This window comes from Chlorocebus sabaeus, chromosome 10, assembly GCF_047675955.1.
Source record: "Chlorocebus sabaeus isolate Y175 chromosome 10, mChlSab1.0.hap1, whole genome shotgun sequence".
NCBI classification, from domain to species: Eukaryota; Metazoa; Chordata; class Mammalia; order Primates; family Cercopithecidae; genus Chlorocebus; species Chlorocebus sabaeus.
The window spans coordinates 9,629,120-9,656,652 of NC_132913.1; positions in this window are offsets into that span (position 1 = coordinate 9,629,120).

The following is a 27,533-nucleotide window of genomic DNA, read 5'->3' on the forward strand; positions in this document are numbered from 1 at the left end:
AAGAAAACATTTTGGTATAAAAATTTAGCATAAAATGCTCATTTTCAATGAAGATGTAATGAGACGGGCAATATAATACATTCTTGGCAGAAGAATGAACTGATCCAACTGTCCCGGGAACCAATTGGAGTTTTACACCCACACACACACACACACACATATACACACACACACATAGCTTTAGCTTTGGAAGGTGTTGAATCTTTTATGATTATATGTCGTCAAAGCAAAATTATTCATGACACTTTTTAAAGATGATGAGGAAGACTTTATTCAAGAAAGAACTACTGCAATAGGGCTTGTCAGTTAGGGAGAGAGATTGGGCTCAACTCCAAATAGAACACGAACCAGCAGGGACTTACAGACAAGAAGCAGGGACAGGGTCCGGGATGAAAAACTACTAAGAGGAAACTTTAGGGGTAGCTGGGACGCCAGCTGAACTACTTCTAAGCATTCTTTCTGAAGACAGGCCAGGGCGATCGGATACTGAGGGTGGGAATTTGATGAGGAATTTAATGAGCCATCAAGGTGGGGGAGGGGGCCCAGGGGGGGATTCTCACTAAACCGGTCCAGCAGGATTCTTGCTACTACTAAACTAGGCAGGCCAAGGATCAAACCCAAGGCCAGTCCTAGCTGATAAGGGGCTCAGAGGAGCCTGACACAGGTTTGGTTAAGGAGAGTCTTTGCATACCTCCCAACCTACACACACACACGTGTGTATGAACGTATGTGTACATATAACTATAGTATGTATAATATACGTTATATATTATATGCAGTATAATATATGTTATATAAAATGTACCTTATTATATAGGTGTATATGATGTATCATAAACAATTCCTATCCTTCCAAAGCTAAAGAAAGAAGTTGATCTGGAGAAAAGGCCAAAGACAAGAGACTTTCCTCGACAGCCACTAAACTGACACTCATCTCTTCTACGAAGAAGAGCCTCTAAACTTCCCTGCTCCTGAATCTCTTGCTGAGCCTGAAGATGACTGTAGGCAGTTCTTCCCCATGACCATCATCTTCACCAGCGGTTCTCAAATGTGAGCATGCGCCAGAATCCCCTGGAAAGCTGAGGAAAACACAGATCTCTGGGCACCACCCACAGAGTTTCTGCTTTGATAGGTCTGTGGTGGGGTCCTAGAATTTGCATTTCTCATGAGTTCCCAGGCATCTGGCTGGTCCCCGGGCCACACCTGGAGAAGCACTGGCCTGCACCACAGGAACCCGGCCCAGTGTCCCACCTGAGTAGCCTCCTCGCTCCTCCCCAGCTGGCAGCACCTCAGCAGGGACACACAAGATCAGACCCAGGGTCGAGTGTTCGGCACCCTCCGGGCACACATGTCTTTGCTTTAAGTGCAGCAAATTCTCCACCCTATGGTGAAGGATCCAGTGACCCTACCTGACTGGATGCCCGATTTTCCATCACTTCCTTGAGTTTTCTCCCTGTCTCATTATGAGCAAGTTGCTTCACCAGCACGAGCTTCAGGATCTCCATCTGCAGTTGCGCATGGGAATCCCAGCATGACAATGAAATTACAGATGGACCACAGAACCCCTCCTAGAGGTCTTGCCTCACCGTGAACAGCAGCAAAGGCCAATGGTCATCATCAGCATCATCATAGTCAGTGTCCAGCCTCACTTGCAACCTTCATTCAATCCAATCTATCCCATTTGTTTTTCCTCAAATTAGGTGTCTTTGCTTCTTCTGTGGTGCCAAATCCTTTTATTTCAAGTGGTTTTATTGAGAAAATACCTTGATTATTTTAAAGTCACACATTGTGAGGTATAAAAAGTAGAATCCTCCCCCACCAACCCTGATCCCACCTATTGCAGTCCTGACAGGGGGATGTGCATCCTCAGCAAACTTTATCTACAAATATACAAAGAGGTAAATGTACAGAAATGTTCTATATAGGTATTTTTACAAGAATTAGGTGATGCCACATAATTTTCTTCAATTTTTGTGTTTATCCTTTTTATGCTAAAAATTGTGTTTAAAGAACTTCCAGTTTTCACTCCAACATGTAAAGAACTTGGAAGTCATCCCTCCCATCCTTACAACATGAAAAAAGCTGGACAAACTGAAAACCAATGACTTTTCTTACACCTGTCAGAGAATTGAGGTTGCAGGGCAAACTGCTACTGTACAATCTGGAGAGACAGGTAAATTGAGAGTGTGCTCTGACATCAGCTTACCTGGCACAGAAGTTGCTGCAGCCATAAAGTGGTAGGAGCACTTCAGTGGTGATTCTGAAGAGGTACCGAAAGGCTGAGTGTGGATGCAGTGAGTAAGAAACTCATGGGGACTGCAGTCTCGAGGGGATATACTTTCATGGGTTTTATTTCCAGGAACTCTACCAGTTCTCAGGGTGAAGGGCAGAGAAAAAACCCCTCATGCTTTTGACAGAGAGAGGAGAAAAGTAATCTTTTTTTTTTTTTTTTTTTTTTGAGATGGAGTCTCACCTTGTTGCCAGGCTGGAGTGCAGTGGCATAATTTTGGCTCACTGCAATCTCCACCTCCTGGGCTGGAGCAATTCTCCTACCTCAGCCTCCCAAGTAGCTGGGATTACGGGTGCATGCCACCACACCCAGTTGATTTTTTTTTTTTTTTTTTTTTTTTTTTTGTATTTTTAGTAGAGATGGGGTTTCACCATGGGCCAGGATGGTCTCGATCTCCTGACCTTATGATCCACCTGTCTCAGCCTCCCAAAGTGCTGGGATTACAGGCGTGAGCCACCATGCCCAGCCGAAAAGTAACCATTTTTAAATAGTCCAGAGAGTTCTTCATAACAAAGGCTTACTCCCCAGCAGAAGAGAACAGAGCCTTACCCAGCTAACTCCAGCCCCCTCTAGCCTTCCTGTCTCACCCAAGGAGGGAACAAAAAGATAAGAAACACATGTGAAAGTAACATTCCAGGGACACGGACCCACTAAGGACTGAAATTTATTCATGACATTGTAGAACACCTCCCCTTGCCTACTCCTTACCACCACAGCCACAGGCTTCAGTGTAATAGCAGTGATTACAATTGAAAGAGCTGCAAGGTACACATTATATTTAAGAAACAGTCTCTTGGGAAATCCAAAGAAAACAAATGAGGAGAAAAAAACAAGGAAATTAGGGGAATAGAAGTCTCTTCCACCCACAGCTATGGCAAACATTAAACATAGCCCAAATTCTAGCAACATGAACATAAAACCTCCCACTAATGGCCTATTTACCTCAATTCCTATTACCCAATACACCATGTCTGGCTTTCAACAAAAAATACAAAGACATGCTGAAAGACAAGAAAAAACAGCCTGAAGGAACAAAACAATAATCAGGGTCGGTCACGGTGGCTCACACCTGTAATCCCAGCACTTTGGGAGGCCAACTGGGGTGGATCACTTGAGGTCAGGAGTTCAAGACCAGACTGGCCAACATGGTGAAACCCTGTCTCTACTAAATATACAAACATTAGCCAGGTGTGGTGGCAAAGGCCTATAATCTCAGCCACTTGGGAGGCTGAGGTTCGAGAATCACTTGAACCTGGGAAGCAGAAGTTGCAGTGAACTGAGATCATGCCACTGCACTCCAGCCTGGGTGATAGAGTGCGACTTAGTCTCAAAAAAAAAGAATCAGAACCAGGCTGAGATATGCACAGATTTTGGAATTATCAATAGGAAATTTAAAATAGCTATGATTAACATAGTAAGGGCTGTAATGGAAATTTAAAAAAAAAACAGACAGCATGCAAAATAGATGAGTAATGTAAGCAGAGAGATAGTGACACTGAAAAAGGATCAAAAGGAAATGCTGTCGATAAAAAGCACTACAACAGAAATGAAGAATGCCTTGGATGAGCTCATCAACAGACTGGACACAGCTGAGGGAAGAATCAGTGAGAAAAGATATGTCCATAGAAACTTCCCAAACTGAAATCCAAAAAGAATTTTTAAAACACAAAAGAATTTTCAAGAACTGTGGGACAATTTTAAATGGTATGACCAATGCGTAACTGAAATGCCAGATGAAGGAGAGAGAATGGACCAGAAGAAATATTTGAAGTAATAAGGGTCAAACATTTTGCAAAGTTAATGATAGATACCAAACCACAGATTCAGGAAGTTCAGAGAACACCAAACGACAAATACAAAAAATAATAATAATAATCTACAGTAGGTATATCATATTCAAGCTGCAGAAAACCAAAGACAAAGACAAAATCTTGAAAGAAGCCAGAGGGTTGGGGGAGCGTCTTTCCTATAAAGGAACAGTGTAAGAATCACCACAGACCTCTCGTCAGAAACCATGCAAGCAAGAAGCGTGGAGGAAGATACTCGAAGTGTTGAAAGGAAAACAACAGCAACCTAGAATTCTGGATCCAGGGAAGTCATCCTTCAAAACTTAAGGAGCAATAAAGACTTTCTAAGACAAACAACATTCATCACCAGCATATCTGCCCCACAAGAAATGTTTTTTTAAAAAAAGTCCTTCAGAGTGAAGGAAAATGATATAGATCAGAAACTTGAATCTAGATAAAGAAAGAGTACCAAAGAAAGAATAAATAAAGGTAAAGTATTTTATTTTTCTTATTCTTAATTGATCGAATAAGTATTTGTTCAAAATAATAGTAACAATAATAACAATAGTAGCAATGATAGTAACAACAGCAGCAAACGTGGTAACAATAGTATCACTATAATAACGATATAGCTTGTGGGTAAGTAAAATTATGTTATAAGGAATTAGAGGGAGAAATTGGAAATATCTTGTTACAGGAAGTAGTTACTTACCACTTAGTGACAGGCATGTGTTCTGAGAAATGCATTATTAGGCCATCTCAGCATTGTGCAAACATCGTAGAATGTTCTCATGCAAATCTAGATGGTTTGTGCCTACTACATACACACCTAGGCTAGATGGTACAGCCTATAGCTCCCAGGCTATCAACGATACAGTATGTTTCTGTACTGAATACAGTAGGCAGCTGTAACACAATGGTAAGTATTTGTGTATTTAAACATGTCTAAAATAAATACGGAAGAAGGAAACAACAGTAAATAAACCACAAATATGAAAGAACAAGGCTTTGCACTGTGTTGCATTTGAATCTGTTGAGGCACTTTAGTTACTTGCAATCTACAAAGAGAGTGAGATCCAAATGTCACAGACAGACTACTGTTCACTGGTGTGTGGTTCAATGTCCACTTCCAGGCATAGAGGGGATTGTGACCCATCCTCTTGAAGGTTGGCAAAGCCACGGGTCTTGCTATTTATTGGCAAATACAATATCGGTATTTAAAACCTTGTGTGTTTCTCTATCTTTCCTCCCCCAGCTCAGGCAAATGAAGACATTGCAAATGGTAAACCCTGGGCCCCTGAGCAAAGAGGGGCTGACACAGACCCCATGTAATCCCAGCTACTCAGGAGGCTGAGGCAGAAGAATCACTTGAACCTGGGAGGCAGAGGTTGCAGTAAGCCGAGATCGCGCCATTGCACTCCAGCCTGGGCGACAGAGCGAGACTCCGTCTCAAAAAAAAAAAAAAAGAAAGAAAGAAAGAAAACTTTATAGTTTACAGCTACAGGGATATTTTACACTTCCTTCACCCCTGTGAATAAATCACCACGCTTCTGAGACTATCTGACCAGCAATATAACCCACTCAGTATATATACCAGTGGTTTAAATTAACACACAGCTGGTGAGGTCATTTTACAGCTCAAGTTAGCAAATTCAATTTCCCCTAACCAACGTATTTTATAACTTAAGTGAACAAATACAATTTTCTGTAATAAACGTGGTTTCCAAACCTATGTGACTAAACCAGTAAATTCACCAGCCTTACTTCTTCTCATTAACAACAAGTAATGTGGGAAGGCTCTTATCCCAGAAAAGCCTGTGCCCCACTCAGCTCTTCATTTCTTCTACTTTGATAGAAACTGAAACGTGAATACCCCTCTATCTTATTGAGAAAAGCAATTATAACACCACAGGAAAAGTTCACAAAGTTTCTTGTTAGATACAATTATAGCTTACCTTCAGTAACTAAAGTCAATCTATAAACATAAGCCCATAATGTCCAACTTCTGCAATATGATCATGATTTTTAAAAAAAGAAGTTCTATACCTCAGAAAAAGAAAGACTAAAAAGAAATGCATTAAATTGTAGGCAGTTGTTGTCTTTGAGCGGTGAGAATGTGAGCAATTTTCTCATTCCAATTTCTCCTTTTCTGTGTTTTTCAAATGTTTATAATAAGAACATAGTACTTTTGTAATGGAGAAATACATACCAATAATGGCCTCAATTATAAAATAGACATATTAATCTTGAAAACATATCTTTCTACCCAATTTACACAGTTTCACATTGTTATAATGCTTCCAGAAGAAAAGTGGTTTTAAAAAAAAGTAGTTACCAGATGTAAAATTGGGCCTTGGAAATGCTAATCCCATAAAGGACTGACAAAATCAATGTGCTATGTAGAAATGGGTGTGAACAAAAAGAGCAAAAAAGATAAAAAATAAAAATAAAAAATAAAAAAAATTTTACAGCAGTCAGTAAAAGACAGAAGACTATATAGTAAGCTTCCAAGTTTTCAATGATAGCATGAAAGGATTACAGAGGAGTTTTAAAGTTCAGATCCTTGGGTTCAATACCCAGAGGTCTTGACTCAGTGGGTCTGAGTAGGGTGCAAGGATGTGCCTGTTGGGCAGGCTTCCCAGATGATTCTCTGCAAAGGTCTCTGCAGCACACTGAGAAATTCACCCTAGAGAAGGCAGAATGGTTTGATCTAGTGGAGAAGTTGAAGAATGGGTCAGAAAGGAATTAGCTCAGTCGGTCTCATCCTTGGCTGTATGTGGGAATCCTTTGGGTGGACTTTTTTAAAAATTCATCCCCTAAAATACTAGTGGATCCGAGTCTTTATGCAATTGAGGGCTTGGAGAGTTCCCTGGTGATTCTGACACACGGCAGAATTGTGTCCCGCTATCACCTTTCCGACGGCATCACAGAAGGGGCCGCCGCTCTGTCCATTCCTGGCCGCTCGCTCTAGCTGTCCATCTCCAGCCCCGGTGACTGGGCAGAAAACAATCTGGTTGAAAGCAGGCTGGCTAGAATGCAAGTTTTAAATCCTTCAAACAGTGAACAAAACTGAAAGTATGGCCAAAGCAGCAGAGCAGGCAGAATTGGCTTAAAATTAATTCAAAACCGTGTGACAAGAAACTCCAAGCCCTGAAAAAATTCCAGATAATTTTCTTTTGCAGTTTCTTTTGCTGATTGGCTTTCTTCTTGTTGTGGTTTTCCTTTTACAAATGCCATCCATTTTTATGAAAGAAATGTGAATATACAGACAAGCAAAAAGAGAAAGATGAGGAGTACTCCTCATTCTACCCACTCAGAGACAATCAATAAAGCACCTTGGAGTATGTCCTTTCCTTACACAGATATGTGCATCCATTCTTATCTCATAGATTTTTCCAGTGCCTCTCGCTGGATATCTATGGTAACTCAAATCGTCCCTGTTCTAAAGACTACAGAGGAGGGAATAAATGGCTAAAGATTTATTACAAATACAAAGAAAAAAAAGTAAGAAAAATAAAATTGTGGAAAAAAAATCAGGAAATTCTCAGGAACACACAAATCGTTGTAAAACTACCCTAATTATGTTCAAATGTTAGCAAAAATTGCAAAAAAAATGACATATATTTTCAACGAAATCATCATCACTGCCAAATGATTGTGAAGAGCAGCTTGCATCAGATCCAATTGTTTTCTGCCCAGTTCTTCACACGACCTAGCACACTCATTCTTGCCTCTGCAAGGCTATTCCTGACGCTCTCCCCATTTCTACTTGATGCCTTTCTTCCTCTTCAGTGTACCCAAATCCCTTCCCTCACACAAGGCCCAGTTTAAATCCAATCCCCCTCCCCACCAGGCCTCCACAACCCACCGTGCTACCTTTTCCCCCCGAAGCCCTCAGTGTTTACCTCTGCCTGTGGCTCGCTATTGATTCCTGTTCCATGCACCGCCACGTCCCCAGTATATTAGTCTCATGTCCCTACTGAGACAGTCACCTCTCTTTGGGCTGAATCCAGCTTATCCTCTTTTGTGTCTCCCATAGCATGGAGCACAGTGCTGGGCACACGATAAGCCATAAATAAATATTGAATGAAGCGTGGCGTTTACAGGTAGAATTTAAAAAAAAAAAAAAAAAACAACTTGTATTCATCAGTAATAAAGCTCGGTGGGCCCGCACTGAACAACGGGAGGGTCACAGTGGAAGCCCAGTGTCATTGTAAAGAGGCAGGTCTGCTAGAAGGGTACAGAGGGCACTGCCTTCCTAAAGGCAGCAGCATGGAGAACAGAGGAGAGCGACAAAGCAGCCGCCCTGTGGGAGGGTCCCCCACACCGGACCCTTCACAAAGGCTTTCCCAACACAGGCCGCTGAGTGACTCAGAGCAGAAAGGGCAGGGAGGGACCCAGACAAGCCAACAGTCTCCTGCTGTCGTGAGGCCAGCACCAGATCCATCCTTGGCTGGCCTCGGAGGCCGTAGTGATGAACACAGACGGGCCCGTGTGGGGCGAGGCCACCTAATTCCCCCTGACAAGAGAGACCAGGCTGTAAAGGCGAGTGACAGCAGCCTTCAGAAGAAGTGACAACATGACAGTGTCATACTGGAGCCCTGCTGGGGGAGGACAGGGAAGCCAATCAAAGCAGCAGCCACTTCACACTTTGGGGAAAGAGATGCTTTTACTCCATAACAAGATAGGGGGGAAACTAAAAGAAATGATGTTTTCACTCATAAAATTCCAAGCCTCCCATTGAGGGAGAGGAGGGGCTGCTGTCTTACAAACACAAGGGATTCGCCCAGGGAGCACCCCAGAAACCAGGAGGTGAGTGTCCCCAGCAGCTGGCATCAAAGAAATCTCATTATTGCCGGGCGCAGAGGCTCCCATTTGTAATCCCAACACTTCAGGAGGCCGAGGCACGTGGATCACCTGAGGTTGGGAGTTTGAGACCAGCCTGAGCAACATGGAGAAACCCTGTCTCTACTAAAAATACAAAATTAGCTAGGCGTGGCGGTGCATGCCTGTAGTCCCAGCTACTCGGGAGGCCGAGGCAGGAGAATTGCTTGAACCCGGGAGGTGGAGGTTGCAGTGAGCCGAGATCGCACCACTGCACTCCAGCCTGGGTGACAGAGGGAGGGAGAAGGAGAAGGAGAAGGAGAAGGAGAAGGAGAAGGAGAAGGAGAAGGAGAAGGAGAAGAAGGAGAAGGAGAAGGAGAAGGAGAAGGAGAAGGAGAAGGAGAAGAAGAAGAAGAAGAAGAAGAAGAAGAAGAAGAAGAAGAAGCAGCTGCTCATCAGGAAGGCCAAGGCTCAGGATAATCTGGGACCTGCCAAAGAAAGTAAGGACAGGAAAGCCTGCTGTTTAAAAAACCAGGTACAAACTGTTCACAGGAATTCTTTATAGGGATTGCCTTGTACTTATTTAGAAGAAATTTCTTAATAAGCCACTTGGGATAGAAGCTGTGGGCTGTAGAGAATTTGCCAAAAGCCAATACAGAGAAAGTTATTTCTCCAAAACACAAATTGCTGAATGTTTAATTCACTGAATGACCAATTTGCCCAACTGTCAGACAAGTACTGTATGACTGACCCTCGGCAGTTTGCCACAGCTGTGTCTCTGCATCCAACCAAAGTGAAGTGTGCTGGCAACTTTCTCCATAGTTTGGTCTCATGACCTTTGGGGATGAGAGTTTCTCATTGCTGTGATTTCAGGTGTTGGGCGATGCCTTCTGTGGTCCATGGAACAAGATTTCTGACGGCTAGCATGTTTTCACTCAGGCCTCTGACGTCTCACTATCACATAAACGGAGGAGGTGTGAAGTAGCTACATCAAATGAATATTTTAAGCACAGTTCACACTACAGATAGTTGGTTGTTGAAACTGTTTAATACTCCAGGTGTGAAAGAATGGCTTTGCTCACTCACCACTTTACCCAGCGCAGGTTCTCTCTACCTTATAGACAGTGTTCTCAGCCTGCCACATAGAAGCGGGCACGCCACGCAACCTTAGACAGAAAACCGACCCAATTGTCCCATAGAACCCATACTAACGGGTTTTTAAATAAATGTAGAAACTGACCCTCCCTGGTCTTAAAACTTGAAACTTACATTTGTCTGATTTGAGTTCCTTTCTCAGGAAACTGACCCTCAGGCAAGGAACTGAAATTTATCAGGTCACCTCATCCAGACAATGAGATGCCAGACTCCTCGTCCATCATGACTGCTTCCTTATCCCTCCCTAATTCTTGTTTTCCTGCCTTCCCAGCTATATAAGCCCCCCAGTTTTAGTCATTTAGTGAGACAGACAGATTTAAGATATCTCCCTTTCTGTCCAGCCACAGCACACAATTAAATAGCCTTCTTCCCTAGCAATACTCGTTGACTCTGAGATTGCTTTTCTTTCTTTCTTTTTTTTTTTTTTTTTTTTTGAGATAGAGTCTCACTGTGTTGCCCAGGCTGGAGTGCAGTGGTGCAATCTCAGCTCACTGCAACCTCCACCTCCCAGGTTCAAGCAATTCTCCTAGCTCAGCATCCCGAGTAGCTAGGATTACAGGTGTGCACCACCATTCTCAGCTAATCTGTGTATTTTTAGTAGAAACGGGGTTTCACCATGTTGGCCAGGCTGGTCTTGAACTCCTGACCTCAGGTGATCTGCCCACTTCAGCCTTCCAAAATGCTAGGATTACAGGTGTGAGCCACCGTGCCCGGCAAGAGACTGGTCTTCTATGCAGTGAGCAACAGGACCCAGACTGAACCCCTGGCATTTCAGTAACAGACATAGAGTACACGGGTCTGCCTTGGGCATAAGTATGCACAGAGGATGGCAAACTGCCCCACTCAGATCCAACTTGTTGGTCACCAGCATAGAGCTCAGCCTCTGGAATATGAAAGGCATGAAACACTGACGTCCAACATCCCCACACAAACACCACAGCATGACCTCTGTCATGCCACTTTATAATCCTGGACTCTGATCATCCAGTGAGTTGACTTTTGGTGAATTACTGTCCATCCAAAAAGGGACCTCCCATATCGGCCAAAACCATCTTGCGCAAGACAAACAGAGACATGTCTTCATTGCGAAGGGACAGTGGAGAAGGCTTAAGCAGAGAGGAGAGGAAAAGCAAGTGGGGCAGGTAAGATGGGAAAGGAAAGATGGCCAGCAGCATGACCCTTCCCTGGGGTCCCCAAAGTGTCAGTGGCACGTGACAGAAAACCATGAAAGGCATGGTGTACATGGCTTTCTTAGGGAGAAACAGAGTTCTGCATCCAGAGTGGGAACAAGGTGGAGCAATGTCCTACAGAGCAGAGTTGCCCGAACAGAGAGAAACCATAGGAATCTGCAGACAGCCTGTGGAGGAGGGCTCTGGGCTGACACAGGTCAAAGAAGTTGGGTTCAGTCTGGTTCAACCACATCTCCAAAAGGCAGGAAGTTCAGGTGACGTCTGGACTGGATGATCAAGGGGAGACCATATTGACCCACTGGCCATGGACTAAGAGATCTCAAATATGTTCATTATTTATGTATGTTTGGAGCAAAGAGATGGACAATGAAAGAAACATCCCACTGCTTTGTGATGCTCTAAAGTTTATGAGATGAAAAGAAATAGAATGACAAATATCTGGCCTTGTGTTCATTTTTTCTCTCTGGAAAAATAGTCAACAAGCTTGGGACTATTATATGAAGCAAGGGAATTGCTAAGTGAGTGAGGTAGGCAGAGTAATGTCCCCGCAAAGAAGTCTAAACTCCTGTCCTGGGCAAGCAGAAGACCACTGACTGAGACCATGCTAGGCAGGGAGTAGACAGTGTTAGGAGCAAAAGGGAACCAGAGACAATTTCCTAAGCAAAACAGGCACAAAAATGCTGCAAACTGATGAGCAGAGACAAGAACTAGAAGTGAATGGATGGAGGCAAGTTGGAACAAGACGAGGAGGCACTGTCACAAAGGAGTGCGTGGATACACTAAAGGAAGAGGCCTTGATGGAGCCCATGCCTTCCTGAGGGTAGGCAGGGAATTGCTGAAAGCCCCAGGTCAGTCCAGCTCTGGGTTCCGTTTCTCACTTGATTTGGATCCACATCATCCAACCTTGCACATAGAATGCATTCATTCAACAGATAGTTGTTGGGCTTCAGCGACGTGCCAGGCACTATTCTAGGTGTTGGGTGTACACAGTGAACAAACAGGTCACAACTCCAGCTCTCGAGGAGCTTGTGTTCTGGTGGGATGAGCCAACCAAGCAAGAAATTCAGCAGAAAGCCTCAGATGGTGAGAAGTGCTAGGATGAAGGTGAAAAGAGTGATGTGACAGAGACTGGGGCGGGCGCTGCATGTGGCTCCTATCAGCTGGTCAAGACCAGGAGACTTCCCTGTGAAGGTGACTTGAGCTATTTCCTGAATGACAAGCTTCCAGGCATGAGGCAATCCGGGGACAGAGTAACCCAGAGAGAGGGAACAGCAGGGTGAAGGCCCCGAGGCTGGAGCCCAGTTGGGTGTGCTCAGGGCAGAAAGAAAGCCAGCCTGGCTGAACGTAATAAATGAGGGAGGCAGGGACCAGATCAAGCAGAGATGGAAGGGATCAGAGCACACAGAGGAGCAACTGTGCGTGCTCTGCCCAGAAGAGTGGAGAGCAATGGAAGAAGGCATGTGGAGGCGGTGCAAACTCCCCCATGTCCCTCAAGGGCTCGTGCTTACTGCTGCCATCGTGCCTTGGGCCATGCAGTGCCACAGGGCAGCAGGGGTGAGCCCCTCTGGGATATTTCGGCATTATTTGCAAGGTTTCTTTATGTTCCGCTCCAGGGCTCACTGTCCCCCTCGTATTCCTACAGCAGAGCTGTCCTGCCTCTGCTCTAATCTAGGAGGGCCAAAGGAGATTAATTGCTGAGTGGAAAACACAGACTCTCTGCTTCTACAAGGTGTGTAGGGTTTTCCTCCTCCTGTCCTTTCTCTGCAGTGAGCTTTGCTCACAAGCCCAGTCAGCGCCAGCGTTCTGGGCAGATGTGATAAATGAGCCCATCCTCTTTGGAGACACTGTGTTTTCTAATGGGTTAAAGAGCAAAATTTCAAGATGTTATTGGTATAGCTGGCGGCCAGTTCTGCCCCATTTAATCACATTATCTTGAGGGCCAAGAGGGCAAAAGAGTTTGGGGTGTTTTTTTGTTATTTGTTTTTCAACTGGAACTCACACAAAGGATCACAGAAAGGAGTTAACAAACGTCTAAAGGCAGAGGAGGCGACGGCACCTGCCCTCCAGCACTGCTTCTCCCCTCTACCTCCCCGTGGCCTGGAGTCTGATGCTTGCTGGGAAACCCAGGCATGTTTGGCAAGTGCCAGCAGGAAAAGGTGTCACAAGCCTCAGACCAAATCATCAGCTAGGCTGTTGCTCCCAGAGAGGAAGTGGGGACCTAAAGAGCAACGTAGGTGTACCAAATTTCCCCCACATAAATTGGAGAATGGGGAATTCATTTATTAGGAAGCACACTTTGCATCATGAAGACTCTCAGTGTTATAATTTCCTCACAGTTGAGGCTGACACTAGGGCGTAAGAGAAGATCAATTATGTGGGCAGCTTAGGAGCTCACAGACTGTTTACCAAGTAACCATCTGCACCTCTGACAGAAAAGGCTTTTGTGTATGTTTAGAGGTTGTGAACTCTGCTGCAATTTAGATTTGGTTTGAATATGCTGCTCAGGATCGCCTTGGTGAGATTTCTATCACTTTTAGTTCATAGCTGTTACATCCATCACGATTAAAAATCATCTTCATGGTTGAAATATGTATTTTTAAAATAACTTTGCAAGAGCAAGTCTGAAACTCTCTGACTTCTAACTCTTTTTCCTACTGAGGCAATTATTTTTATAGTGAAGCAGATCTATGACATTTTCAAAGGGTTGTTGTAAAGAAGAGTGAAGCATTTGCAAAAAGTACATAGTAGACACTCAATAAACGTTAGTTCTCTTCCTTCCAGGTACCCTGACCTTTATGGAGAGTTTGAAATTATCCTGTAACATTAAGAACCATCAGGACTTTAATGAAGCTTCAAGGCTTAGTGGCTGACATTCAAACTTCGAAGCCAGCCAGATTTAGTATAAAGACATGAATCCCACTCTTATCAGTGGTGTGACTTTGAGCGAAGCACTTCATCTCACCAAACTTCAGTTTACTCATAGGTAAAATGAGGGAAGTAATTTATATCTTGAGGAGTTTGGTCAAGATGAGGAGTATCAGGAAGTCATCTATCAAATCTATCATCTATCAAACGAAAGGTGTCATTACATCACCTATCGAATGAAAGGTGTCATTACCTCTCTATGCCTGGGAAGGGATGGAAGGAAGGGCCAACTCCAACCCAGCGCCCTGCCCTCCTGAGACAGAAGTTCTGGTGCACCCTGAACTGTCCATATTCTCTAGTTCCCTTGAAGGGAGTTCCCCAATTCCAGATCTTTGGGATCCCATCCTGAGCCAAGAGCAAGCTTTCTTTTTCAGAAGCAAATGCATGCACTCGGGATTTATAAAGGAAAATGTGAAGCTGTCATTTACTCATAGGGTCACTAGGCATGAGGCTGTAAATGTGATTTATATCCAAGGTTTGGCCCTCGAGAGTAATATACTTCATCATCACAGCCCAGCAATGGCTCCCTCCAGAAAAGTTCTGTTTTCTCTCAGAACCCGGAAGTCAATACCAGATCTTCAGAGAATTCTGAACTTCCACAGTCTGGCAGGAGGGAGGTGAAAGGTCGTGCAATCCCCTATTATCTGTGTGCACTACAGGAAGGGACTTGCCCCTCGGAGCCTCGCTGTTCTCCACTGTGAACTCGATGCCTCTTCATGCAAATGCCCCAGGGCCAGTGACCGTGTGTGCAGCCACAGTAGGTGTTAGGGGAGCAGAAGCAGGTAGTACCTGGACATTGGGAAAAGAGGGAAAGGAGGAGGAAGAGAAGCTGTTAATGTTGTTTCAGGACTAATTCCTAACAAAACTCTAAAGGAGGAGACACCTGGTCCTCGGCTCTCAGACCAGCACTACACCTGCTCCCCACCCATACCCCAGCTAAGTGCCCCCCAACCTCAGCTCTGCCCCTCATGGAGGGCAGTGTGCTCTCCACACTTGTAGGAGATCAATCGCTCTCATCAGAAGGTGGAGGCCTCTCATGAGTGGGCTTTATGTGAGTAGCACGTCCCTGGGAGAAGAATTTCAAGATGGCCTTTATAGGCATCATGAGGGTGATTCTTCAATTGTCACCCTTTGTGGATGGGGCCTCTCCGTGGCTGGAGTGTTCTTCTGGTTCTCCATTTCAGTCACTCACAAAACACATGCTGAGTATCCACTGTGCGCCCTTGGGAACCATGCACACCAGCCAGCAGGACAGACATTCGGATGAATGGACACCTGTAGTGGCCTTCTCTCCCTGGGGCTGAGCATGAGACCCTGTGTGTAACAGATCTGAAGGCGGGCTGTGACTCTGCCCACAAGAATGCTAACCTCTCAGCCTGTCTCCTCCTGAATGGGACAACGTTAAGATCCATTGCTCAGAATTTCTGTGAGAGTTCTATACATTCTAGTTTTATTCTACAGCCTTGCTCGACTCCCCATCATCCACCCACATTTACAACTCTAGAGCCCCAAAGTCAGCAGCCCACCTTAAGCCACGCGGCCAGGATCTCATGAGGATGAAAGCTAGCATCTTAGTCGTGGCCCGTTCCAGCCTCATGCTCTGCTTCCCAGCAGCCTCTTGGGATGGTCTCAGCCTGTGCGCCTCGCACATAATGTTTTGACTGACCCCACCCTTCCTCCTCTGCTGGGACTCTCAGGACCTGCTGGGATGGTGTCTGCTCTCAGTGGCTCTGGGCTTCTCCCACAGAGGTCCTGGAGGCCTATATTTAGCCAGGTCTACTACAGCCCTTTGCAAAGAGGAACCAAACATCAAGAGTAAAAATCTCGTCTCTGAGGGCCTTCCCACTGAACCAAGCCCTGGCTGTAGACCCAGCTCCCCCACGCATTCCGTTTCCTCCAAACAAACATGGAGAGCAGATCTTATGTGGGCCCCACAGGGTAGCCAACTACCAGGATAGAGTAATTTCAGGGGCACAGAAAGGCTTGCATACCGTGAAATTCCTCCCTTGCTTGCTCACTGGTGCCTGAAATTACTTCAGCAGCAAACAACATGCTTTATTCCACAATTAGAAGCAAGGCTTTAACATAGATTTCTCTGGTCAAGAAAACACAATGCTTATGCTCACACTGAAATATGAATGAATGGTTCTCGAGGGAGTGGAGGAGTATGTCATCATCTCAACAGGCCCGGGATTGAGGACATGTGCGATTCTTCCACGGACACACTCAATAGCACAGCCTCGGTTCAGGCCTTCAGCAGGGCAATTTGGTAGCACGTATTAAAATGTTAAATGTGAATACCCTTTGACCCAAAAATTCCTCATCTAAATCTCTGGGGAAACTCTTGTGTATAAGCAGAAAGAGGCATGTACCAGAATGTCTCCTCCATCATAGTTCGTAGCAATAAAAATGTATATATAAGAACCCACTTGCGTGCCCATTCATAGGGACCTGGCTTAAGAACTTGGGTGTTTCTGTACTAGGGACTACTAAGTAGCTGTTAAGGGAAAGTAAAGTAGGTCAAGTGTGGTGGCTCATGCCTGTAATCCCAGCATCTCGGGAGGCCAAGGCAGGTGGATCACCTGAGGTCAGGAGTACAAGACTAGCCTGGGCAACACAGTGAAACCCTGTCTCTACTAAAAATACAAAAATTAGCTGGACATAGTGGTGCACGCCTGTAGTCCCAGCTACTCAGGAGGCTGAGGCACGAGAACCACTTGAACCAGGGAGGTGGAGGTTGCAGTGAGCTGAGATCGAGCCACTGCACTCCAGTGTGGGAGACAGAGCGAAACTTCGTCAAAAAGAAAGAGGGGAGAGAAGGGGAGGGGAGGGGAGGGGAGGGAAGGAGAGGGGAGGGGAAGGGAGGGGAGGAGAGGGGAGGGGAGGAAAGGGAAGGGAAGGGAAGGGAAGGGAAGGGAAGGGAAGGGAAGGGAAGGGATCTGTACTGATATGGAACGGCCTTTAAGACATTTTATAAGTCGAAAGAAAGCAAGCTTCAAGACAGTGCACAAAGAATAATAACAATTAAGTAGAAAGACAGTAAACTTACTTGTTTCTGTAGATAGTTGTGTTCATATGTAAATGCATAAGGAAAAGATCGGGAAAGACACATGCTGGGGATAGGTGTAGTTATCTCTTAGAGGTCTTGGATTTGGGGGTGGCATTGAAGACAGACATTAGCTTTATGTAAACTTTATTTACAGTCATAATACGATCATTAAATACTTGCATAATTTAAAGTATTTTAGGAATATTAAATAATCTTATACTTGGAAAACAAAGTAACTCCTTATAATCATAATACAAACTAAAGTATTAAAGCTAGACAAAAATCTTTTTAGGCAGTGAGTCACAGGCTAAAAAATTTGACAAACGCAGAAATGATAGCAATTTAATAGGAAAAATATTTTGAAAAATATTTAATTTTTTCTTTTGCCTTCCTGAATGTATCTTCTTCATCATAGTCAGTCAGATGCACTTATTTATTTATTCAGTCATTCAGGACTCATGTGTTATAGAAAGAATGCAAAGGAAAAAAATGAAGAAATTAGTAGTCTGCTTCCAGCATGCAAAATAAGATTCTGCAGCAAGGAGATACACTTGAAAGATGGGATTTGGTAGTGAGCTAAAGGCTTCTAATTCCTTTAGCTCTGGCTTGGTATATCAAGAACAAAGCCTAGAATGACCATGGCATGGAGAACCCCACAGCCCCCACCGGTGAGGAAAGATAGACCTACTGCACGTGACGGCCAAGTCATGGAGCTGCTGCACCAAAGGAGGAACAGAATTAAATTCCATCCCATTACAGCCTGAAAGATTGCAAGAAAGAAAAGCTGTTGGGTGTTCTTCCCTACCTTTTTCCCCAGGATGAGGTGCTCAGTTCGCATGGGGAGCCCTGACTGTATTTTGGGATCTGTGTGATTCCCAGCGTGTGGCCCTGCAAGCTGCCCTGTAATAACTAGAGGCCTCAGGTGCCAGAGAACACCTTGCCCAGAATCCCTACCCTTCCTAGCTCCTGCAGTGTCTCTTCCCAGCTCAATCTCACTCCATGGTTGTCTCAGTCCATTCAGGCTTCTGTAAGAAAATACCACAGACTGAGTGGCTTTTGAACAACAGAAATTTATTTTTTACAGTTCCGAAGGCTGAGAAGTCCGAGATCAAGGCACTGGCAGATTCAGTGCCTGGTGACGGCCCATTCTTCATAAATAATGCCTTCTAGCTGTATCCTCACATGGTGGAAAGGACAAGGGGTCTGTCTTGGGACTCTTTTGTAAGGGTGCTAATCTCATTCACGAGGGCTCCACCCGATGGCTTAGTGACTTTCCAGAGGCCCTCAATTCCTAACACCATGACCTTGGAGGTTAGGATTTCAACATATGAACTTGGGGAGGACAAAAACATTTAGACCATAGTAATGGCCACCTTGGAGAGGAGCAGAAAACTGGAGAAACTGAGACACAGGGAATTGACTCAAGGAGATCGAGAAGAAACAAACAAGCATTAGTGAGGATGTGGAGGAACTGAAACCCCTCACATGCTGGAGGACTGCAAAATGCTGCAATACTTTGGAAAATGGTTTCGCAGTTTCTCTTTTTTTTTATTTTTATTTTTTGAGACGGAGTGTTGCTCTTGTCACCCAGGCTGGAGTACAGTAACATAATCTCGGCCCACTGCAACCCTCCGCCTCCCGGGTTCAAGCAATTCTCCTGCCTCAGCCTCCCTAGTAGCTGGGATTACAGGCACCCGCCACCACGCCCAGCTAATTTTTGTATTTTTAGCAGAGACAGGTTTCGCCATGTTGGCCCGGCTGGTCTCGAACTCCTGACCTCATGATCCGCCCGCCTCGGTCTCCCAAAGTGCTGGGATTGCAGGTGTGAGCCACCACGCCCAGCCTGGCAGCTTCTCAAATGTTAAACGTGGAGTTATGGTATGACAGAACAATTCTACCCCTAGATATATACCCAAGAGAAATGAACATAGAAAAACACATATAACTGTTTGTAGAAGCATTATTCATAACAGACAAAAGTGGAAGCCACCCAAATGTCCATCAGCTAATTAATGGATAAATACAATGTGGCATACCCCTGCAATGGAGTAGTATTTGGCCACGAACAGGCATGAAGTTCTAATACATACTACAACATGGAGGAACTTTAAAAACATTATGCTAAGTGAATAAACTGAATCACAAAAGGCTACACATTGCATGTTTCTATTTTCATGAAATGTTACCAGGGGCAAATCTATAGAGACAGAAAGTAGATTCATGGCTGCCTAAATCTGGAGGCATTGAAATGGGTGGGAACGGGGATTGACTGCTAATGGGCTCGGGGTCTCTTTTGGGAGAAACGAAGATGTTCTAGAGCTGATTGTGCTGATGGCTGCACAACCAGGTGAATATACTGAAAGTCATTGACTTTTATGTTTAAATGGATGAATTGTATGTATGTGAATTACATCTCAATAAAGCAGCTGAAAACAGAAAAAGAAATATAGGTAATGGAAAATGAATAATTGGATTGTTTTAGGACTGCTTTTGGAACAAGTTAGGTAAGCCAAACCTTGAAAGACACCTGAGAGGCTCTTGACATCATGGCATCTACCCTCACAGTTTTGCTATGTACCAGGTTCATGACATAGGGGCCATTTGTCGTTTTCCTGGGGCACAAATTGGAATATTTCACCCACATGGTGGCCTTGAGGGAGGAAGTGGCTAACTTCTTAACTTTCTAATGGGTAGAGCAGATTGCCGACAACTTCTCTTCCAAAAAGATTGTTACTCAGTCTTTCATTGAAACATCCATAAAATTTTTTGAGAATAATGAGCACTGTCTTTGTTTCTGTTTTTGTTTTTTGAGACGTTTCGCTTTGTTGCCCAGGCTGAAATGCAGTGGCATGATCACAGCTCACTGAAGCCTCAACATCCCAGGCTCAAGCATTCCCAAGTAGCTGGGACTACAGGCATGCGCCACCATGCCTGGCTGATTTTTTTATTATTGTTATTTTTTAGAGATTGGGTCTCACCATGTTGCCAAGGTAGGTCTCAAACTTCTGGGCTCAAGCCATTCTCCCACCTCAACCTCCCAAGGGGCTGGAATTACATGTATGAGCCACCATACACAGTCCACTTTGTTTCTTTGTGGAAAATGACATGCAAAAGAAAGCCAATTGCAAGTGCTGGTGAAGGCAATGAAGAGAGAATGAAATGGTCTAATAAAAAGTATGTGCTTTGGCCAGGCATGGTGGCTTATGCCTATAATCCCAGCACTTCAGGAGGCTGAGGCTGGAGGATCACTTGAGCCCAGGAGTTTGAGACCAATCTGGGCAACATGGTGAGACCTCTAAAAGAATTACTGTAATTTTTTTTTTAGTCTTATAAAAAATTGATATGGTGATGCAGGCCTGTGGTCCTACCTACTCAGGAGGCTGAGGCAGGAGGCCTGCTTGAGCCCAGGAGTTTGAGGCTATAGTGAGCTAAGATTGTACCACCGCACCACAGCCTGGGTGACAGAACAAGACCATATATATATGGTCTTGTTCTTATATATATATATATGAGATTTGGTATGATTTGGCTGTGTCTCCACCCGAATCTCAACTTGAATTGTAGCTCCCATAATTCCCACATGTCATGAGAGGGACCCAGTGGGAGGTAATTGAATCATGGAGGTAGATCTTTCCCATGCTGTTCTTGTGATAGTGAATAAGTCTCATGAGATGTGCTGGTTTTATAAGGGAGAGTTTCCCTGCACAAGTTCTGTCTTGCCTGCCACCGTGGAAGATGCCCCTTTCCTCTCCTTTTGCCTTCCGCTATGATTGTGAGGCCTCCCCAGCCATGTGGAACTGTCAGTCCTTAAATCTCTTTTTTTCTTGTATTTTAGTAGAGACAGGGTTTCACCGAGTTGGCCAGGATGGTCTTGATCTCCTGACCTCGTGATCTTCCCGCCTCTGCCTCCCAAAGTGCTGGGATTACAGGCATGAGCTACTGCACCTGGCCCTCTTTTTCTTCACAAATTGCCCAGTCTCTGGTATGTCTTTATCAGCAGCATGAAAACAGACTAATACATATGTATACACACATATACTCATACATATGTATACACACATATAGTCTTCACAAGAAATGGTAAACATCTCAAGACATAAACTTCCAGCATGACAAGGATCTGCTTTGAGGGAAATAGATAAATTGAGGAAAGCAGAAACAGAGATGAAGTACACAAAGGCATAATAAAATAACCAGTAAGAAAATCATGTTTCCCGGCCTTCCCCAAAGCCTGTTCCTTGCCCCACTCCAGACATGGTGGAATGCATGGAAATCCAGGCACTTGCAACACAAGTGTAACTTCAGACCCAAACACTTGAAAATTCAAATAGGAATTCAAGAGAGAAATAGGACTTTGGGAGAGCAGGAGAAGAGATGCCACAGCACAGGGCATGATTAATCATTGAATGAATTGAGTGGTTGGCCAGCCCTGGAGTCGCTCAGAGGCAGGAGAGGTCATTTCTGGGCAGGCTGAAACCTGCGCAGAGAGGAGGCAATTTGAGCAAGACAAATGCAAGGGACTCTAAGAATGCTAGCCTGGAAACACTTTGCCCTTTGATATCTTTTGATTGAACTTCTGCTTCCATCACAGATTCAGATCCTTTTCATGGACCCTGGGGTCTACGCTGTAGCCTGGACTCTAGTCTTCTATGAGCTGTTCACCTCTTGACAGGGAGAACAGGAGGGGAGGAGAGAGGCTTGTGTTGGTTCCATTATGTATCTCCATCAAAGCTTGCTGCTGCCTCCCATCCTCTTTCACCACCTTCCTGCTAAGATCGCCTGGCTAACATCTCTTTGACTTCCTGCTGCATGCCCCAAAAGTCCTATTACCTTGAGTCAGCATGACTCATGACACTGTCAGTCTTTATGAGATCAGCAAAGCCTAGCCTTGTTGCATGATTCCTACTGACAAATGCAGCAAGAATGTCAAGGAGGCCTTAAGGAAAGCAGTGTGGTTGTCTTAGTCCTTCGCTGAACGGCCAGAGCCAATGTTCCTAAAGGAAGCCACTTCCATGAGAAGGAGCCTGTGCGTTTCCTTGAGGCAGCCTATTGTGGAAATGAGTGGGAAAACACAAACTGTGAAAAAAAAAAACAGTTTTTCCTCTGCTTTCATACCACAACAATCAAAGCAGACTTCTGTGAGCGAATGTGTTGAGGTTCCTCCCCACCAAGTAAGCAAGCAGTTCTACAGCGGACACAAGGTGGGCATCCTCCAATGCAATTCCATTCCGACACTGTCTATCTGGAGATTGCCTCAGATCCCATAAGCGGAGAGCTCAGTCTTACAAGACTGGCCCTTCTTCAGACACCAGTGTCCACAGGTTGCCTCACCTGTGCTTCTGACCAACTGGTCTAAAACAAAATTCCCACAATCCCCTTCTCAGCTTCAATTTATTTACTAGAGCTGCTTACGGAATTTAGGAAAACACTTATTTTTATTTACTGGTTTATTATAAAGGATATTACAAAGGACACAGATAAAGAGATGCACAGGGCAAGGTATGTGGGAAGGGGCGTGGAGCTTTCATGCCCTCCTGGGCACACATCCCTCCAGGAGCCTCCAGGCATTCAACTACCTGGAAGCTCTCCTAACTCTATCCTTTTGGATTTTTTGGAGGCTTCATTACATAGGCATGATTGACAAAATCATTGGTCATTGGCAATCAACATGACCTTCAGCCCCTCTCTCCTTCCTGTAGGTTCAGGGGAAATCCCATCACTCTAATCCTGCCATGGTCTTTCCTGGTGACCAGCTCCCATCCTGAAGCTACCTAGGGACTTCAGCCATCAGTCAACTCATTAGCACTCAAAAAGATGCTCAGCACATTGAAGATTCCAGTGATTTTAGGAGTTGTATGCCAAGAAACCAGGAAACAGACAAAGACCAAATATATATTGGAAACATGCAGGGAAGCAAAAAGAAAGGAATTATCTGTGTGCCAAGGTACTTGCTACACCCTTTACGGGCTCTTTTAATCTTTGCAATAAGCCTGCAAGCTAAATACAATTATTCACATTTTACAGTTGTAGAAATAGACTTAGAGTGATTACATGGTTTGCACAAAATCGCACGGCTAGTAAGTGTTGGGTTGGGTTATAACCCTAGGTCTGCCTGATCCCCAAAACCATCTTCTTTCCATCTTATTGTACTGCCCTGAGTCCACATCCTATCAAACCTCATCTCCAGACTCTGCTGAAGAAATTAATTTAAAACGTTCATTATTATAACATCTGTAATATTGTTCCAGCTCGGATGCTGGTGCCAGGGACTCCATTTGTATTACTGTGAAACTTCAAAAAAGAAATATGTCAGGGAGTGATAATGATTCTCATTTTACTACCATGGATACTGAGGGTTATTTTAGTGAGGTTGGGCTAGGCTCTGTTGCAGTAACATGTAACCCCAAAATCTCACTGTTTTCACGAAATTGATGTTTAGTCTTTGTTCATGTAGTGTCTAACATGGGTTGATGGGGCTTTGCCCTATCACTCACTCAAGGATCCTGATAGATGGGGGCTTCACCCTCTTGCAGATTCACCATCTGGGACCCTGGCTTCCTCATCACCCAGACAGGAAAAGTCAAGTACAGTTTCCTCACACCTGTTCTATTCTTCAGCACAAAAGAACTAATCCTCACCTCAATGCAAGGAAGTACACTGTGACACGTACATGAGCACATGGATATTTGATGAGCAACAAATGTCACGGCCACAATTCTCAATTAGCTTCAGAATATTGTGCTAAACCACAGACCTGAGGCTTGAAACTGGTCTATATGTCTCTCTCCAAGGTTCACAAATCATTGTGGGATCCAGAAAAGCAACTGCTCAAATCCATCAGAGCTGTTGCCACATGAAGTCAGTCCTGTGATTCATCCAATTTAGGATTCAGGGTCCAGAAGGAACACACAGCGTTGCAGGAAACTACAAATGTCTTACTGACTTCAATCGTGGACTTTCGCAACATCCCAGAGATGACCTGATTCATCTCAAATCTCCAGCATGATGCTCTCTCCTTTGCAGGTTACCTCGGCCTCTGTGGAACTGCATTTATTTCTGGCCTGTCTTGCCTCTGCAGGCAAATGATTTTATGCTGCTAGTTGCTAGTCTCTTAGTTTGGTTGCTTATATGTATCACCACATTCTAACAAAGACTTGCTGCAGTGTAACAAAAATGTATAGAAAGTAAGTTTAAAAAATAAATGTGAGAAAATAGGTATGGGAAAAATAAGACAAAGTCAAGGATAACATTATACATAGTGCATACTATGGGGTTCTGTGCACTTGCTTGGGGAAAGTCCAATATGCTTTCTGAGCTTCCAAGCAGCCAATGAAAGAGTGCTATATAATCCAGAAATACTCATAAGATAAAAATTCAGCCAGATATTCAGGGGAAGCTCAGCTATTCCTGGTACTTATACCTGACAGAACTCTTCCTCATGGGACCACCCTAAGGGAATATATTATAAGAGAGTGAAGGGAAAAACAAAACCAAAAAAAGGAATTCCAGAAAACCAGTGGCATATTGGGAACTCTGGGTGAAACTCTGAAGCATCCTGGGGAACACAAGTTGATTGGAGCTAGAAAGCCTTCTTAGAGGGCGGGAAAAGATCACTTCCACAGAAGAGGGAGGCAGAAAGGTACCAGAGTGTAAGAAAGAAGACAATGGAAACTTCAAGCAGATTCAAATAATCTCTGCTGCCTCTGATGGAATACGATTGAGTTTAGTTGCATGAGAGACTCAATTTGGAAATGAGAGGCAAAACAACCTGGCAGCCAGAAGCTTCTTTGCAGGCTTCAGAGTCCAAAATGGTGGAACTAAAATTGTCCCATGGGAGACTAAGCAGAAGCACCAAGAAAGTTCGGAGCCAAAGTCTAAACTCCTTTCAAACATTGTAGCTGGCTGACAGATGTCCACTAGATTATGAACATGTCTGCTTTAGGAAAGACTTTTTCACGTTTCATGTACCGGCCACCAAATACATGTTGCCTTCTCTTGGTGAAGGCATATTAGTAAAACTCTGCAGGAAGTGCTGGTCCTAAATTTGACATTCTCAGGAGTAGTGGGAAAGAATATGTCAAAGGAAAGAATATATCAAAGCCAACAGAATTGGAGAGTCAGGCGAGTTATATACATTATCTTTAATCCACATCACATCCCAAATAGTAAGTATTATTACTTTCCAATCACTTTGACTACAATGACTACTTTACAAATGACTGTAGGCCGGGCGCGGTGGCTCAAGCCTGTAATCCCAGCACTTTGGGAGGCCGAGATGGGTGGATCACGAGGTCAGGAGATCGAGACCATCCTGGCTAACACGGTGAAACCCCATCTCTACTAAAAATACAAAAAAATTAGCCGGGCGTGGTGGCAGGCGCCTGTAGTCCCAGCTACTCGGGAGGCTGAGGCAGGAGAATGGCGTGAACCCAGGAGGCGGAGCTTGCGGTGAGCCGAGATAGTGCCACTGCACTCCAGCCTGGGCGACAGAGCAAGACTCCGCCTCAAAAAAAAAAAAAAAAAAAAAAAAAAAAAAAACAAAAAACAAATGACTGTACTCAGGCTGAGAAACATGGAATAGCCTGAGCAATATTACACAACTCGTAAGTAGGGAACACAGAATTCTGACTTATCTCTGCTTAGTGCCATTTCCTGTGCCTTTTAATAATATGATACTCCCTTTTGATACCAGGTAAATTGAAGAAATGAAAACTGAAGTAAAAGAGGTATTAAAATCCCAAGAAAAGATTAAAAAATAAACACCTGCTTTTGTCACTGGTAAACTGAGTTTTTTTCCCCCTGCTTTGTATAGGTTGCAAAGAAAGAACATCCAATTGGAAAAAAAAAAAAATAAAGAAAAAGCAATCAGGTTTTATTCAATGGCCAGAGAATGGAGAAGGGGTAGCTCTTGCTCCAAAGGCATCTTCTCTGCCCTGGAGTGTTGGGAGGCGGGGGAATCTTAGAGTTAAATGCGGACCAGGAGAGATGTAGGCGTGCAGGCTGGAGTTCCAGACACGCAGGTGCAGTCCCAAACATAATTCTCCATACACCGCATGTTTACAAAATGGTAGAGATTTTCTATTACAGGAGGAGATTTCAGCATTATAATGATATGTTCATGATCTAAAGGTAACTAGGGGTCGCTTGTTCTGGTTTGCACTAGTTCCGTGCAGGTCTTATCTTCTTCTGGTATTTGGCAAGGGGTCACAAAGCTCTTGCAGTGCCTGGTTTCTTCAAGCAGCTGTGCCTATAGATAAGGAGATGAAAGAAAAAAAAAACTGGAAAAGTAAAATTCCAATTGCTTAGATGAGGCTGGGTTCATTCGGTGACACTTTTAGTTTTGTTCCCTCCAAAACCCAATTAGAAATGAATTTTTAAAAACGTAAAGTCATGAAGACAGAGCAAACAGAAGTTGAAATCACTGCTTCCAAATTTTGGAAACTGGAAGGCAAGATGAATGAGTGAGAATGGATTTAGAAAGTTCGAGAGCACAGAATCCTTAGCTGGTTGTATAGGGAGAGCCAGGAAGTACCCAAATTACCCTGCACTGCCCCTAAAAGATTCAAGAATTAGAGGTACCTAATACTTCTGGAAGTGGCAGAAAAATAGGACTGAAGACAGAAGGATGAATAAAATGTCTATATAAAAGCTAGTAACCTCCCCACTTCCACACAGCCTGGGACTGCTCCTCATCACCAAGCAGAAACCTGGAGGCTTATTCTCTGGAGAGGATAAAGCAAAGGGTCTTTAGACCAAAGGCACCAGGCATAGTCCAGGGTGGAGAAACTATTTTCTTAAAAATAGTGAAGTGGGTATTTACAAATAGAATTCAGAGGCTCACAGGGCGCTGTCAGCTAAGTGCAAATATGCTAAACCAGAGATGGGGAAGGTCTTCTCTGAGAAAAAGACCCAAAGATGCTGATGTCAGAGGCTTCCCAGTGGAACAGCCCAGCCAGATGAGCCTGTGTTGATGACCATTCACAGTGTCCAAACTGCTGGTCAGCCTCACAGCCCCCACTACTGATCAGGAGTAAACAGGTAAAGTTGCCAAACATTTGAGTAAAACATCCAACGAGAACACCAGATGCCAAAACAGAGTAAAGCAAATTGGAAGAAACAGAACTATGCACGAGAAGATAACATCAAAATCAACGGTCCTTAAGATCCTCAGCTAAATAAGATCAAGTGTTTACCCAGGAAATAAAAACAGAGTTTTCTTTTTCTAAGTTCTCATTCAGGAAACAAAAAGAGCTCTTGGAAATTAAAAATATGAAAGCAGATATAAGAAATATATCTTATATAGTAGAAAGTTT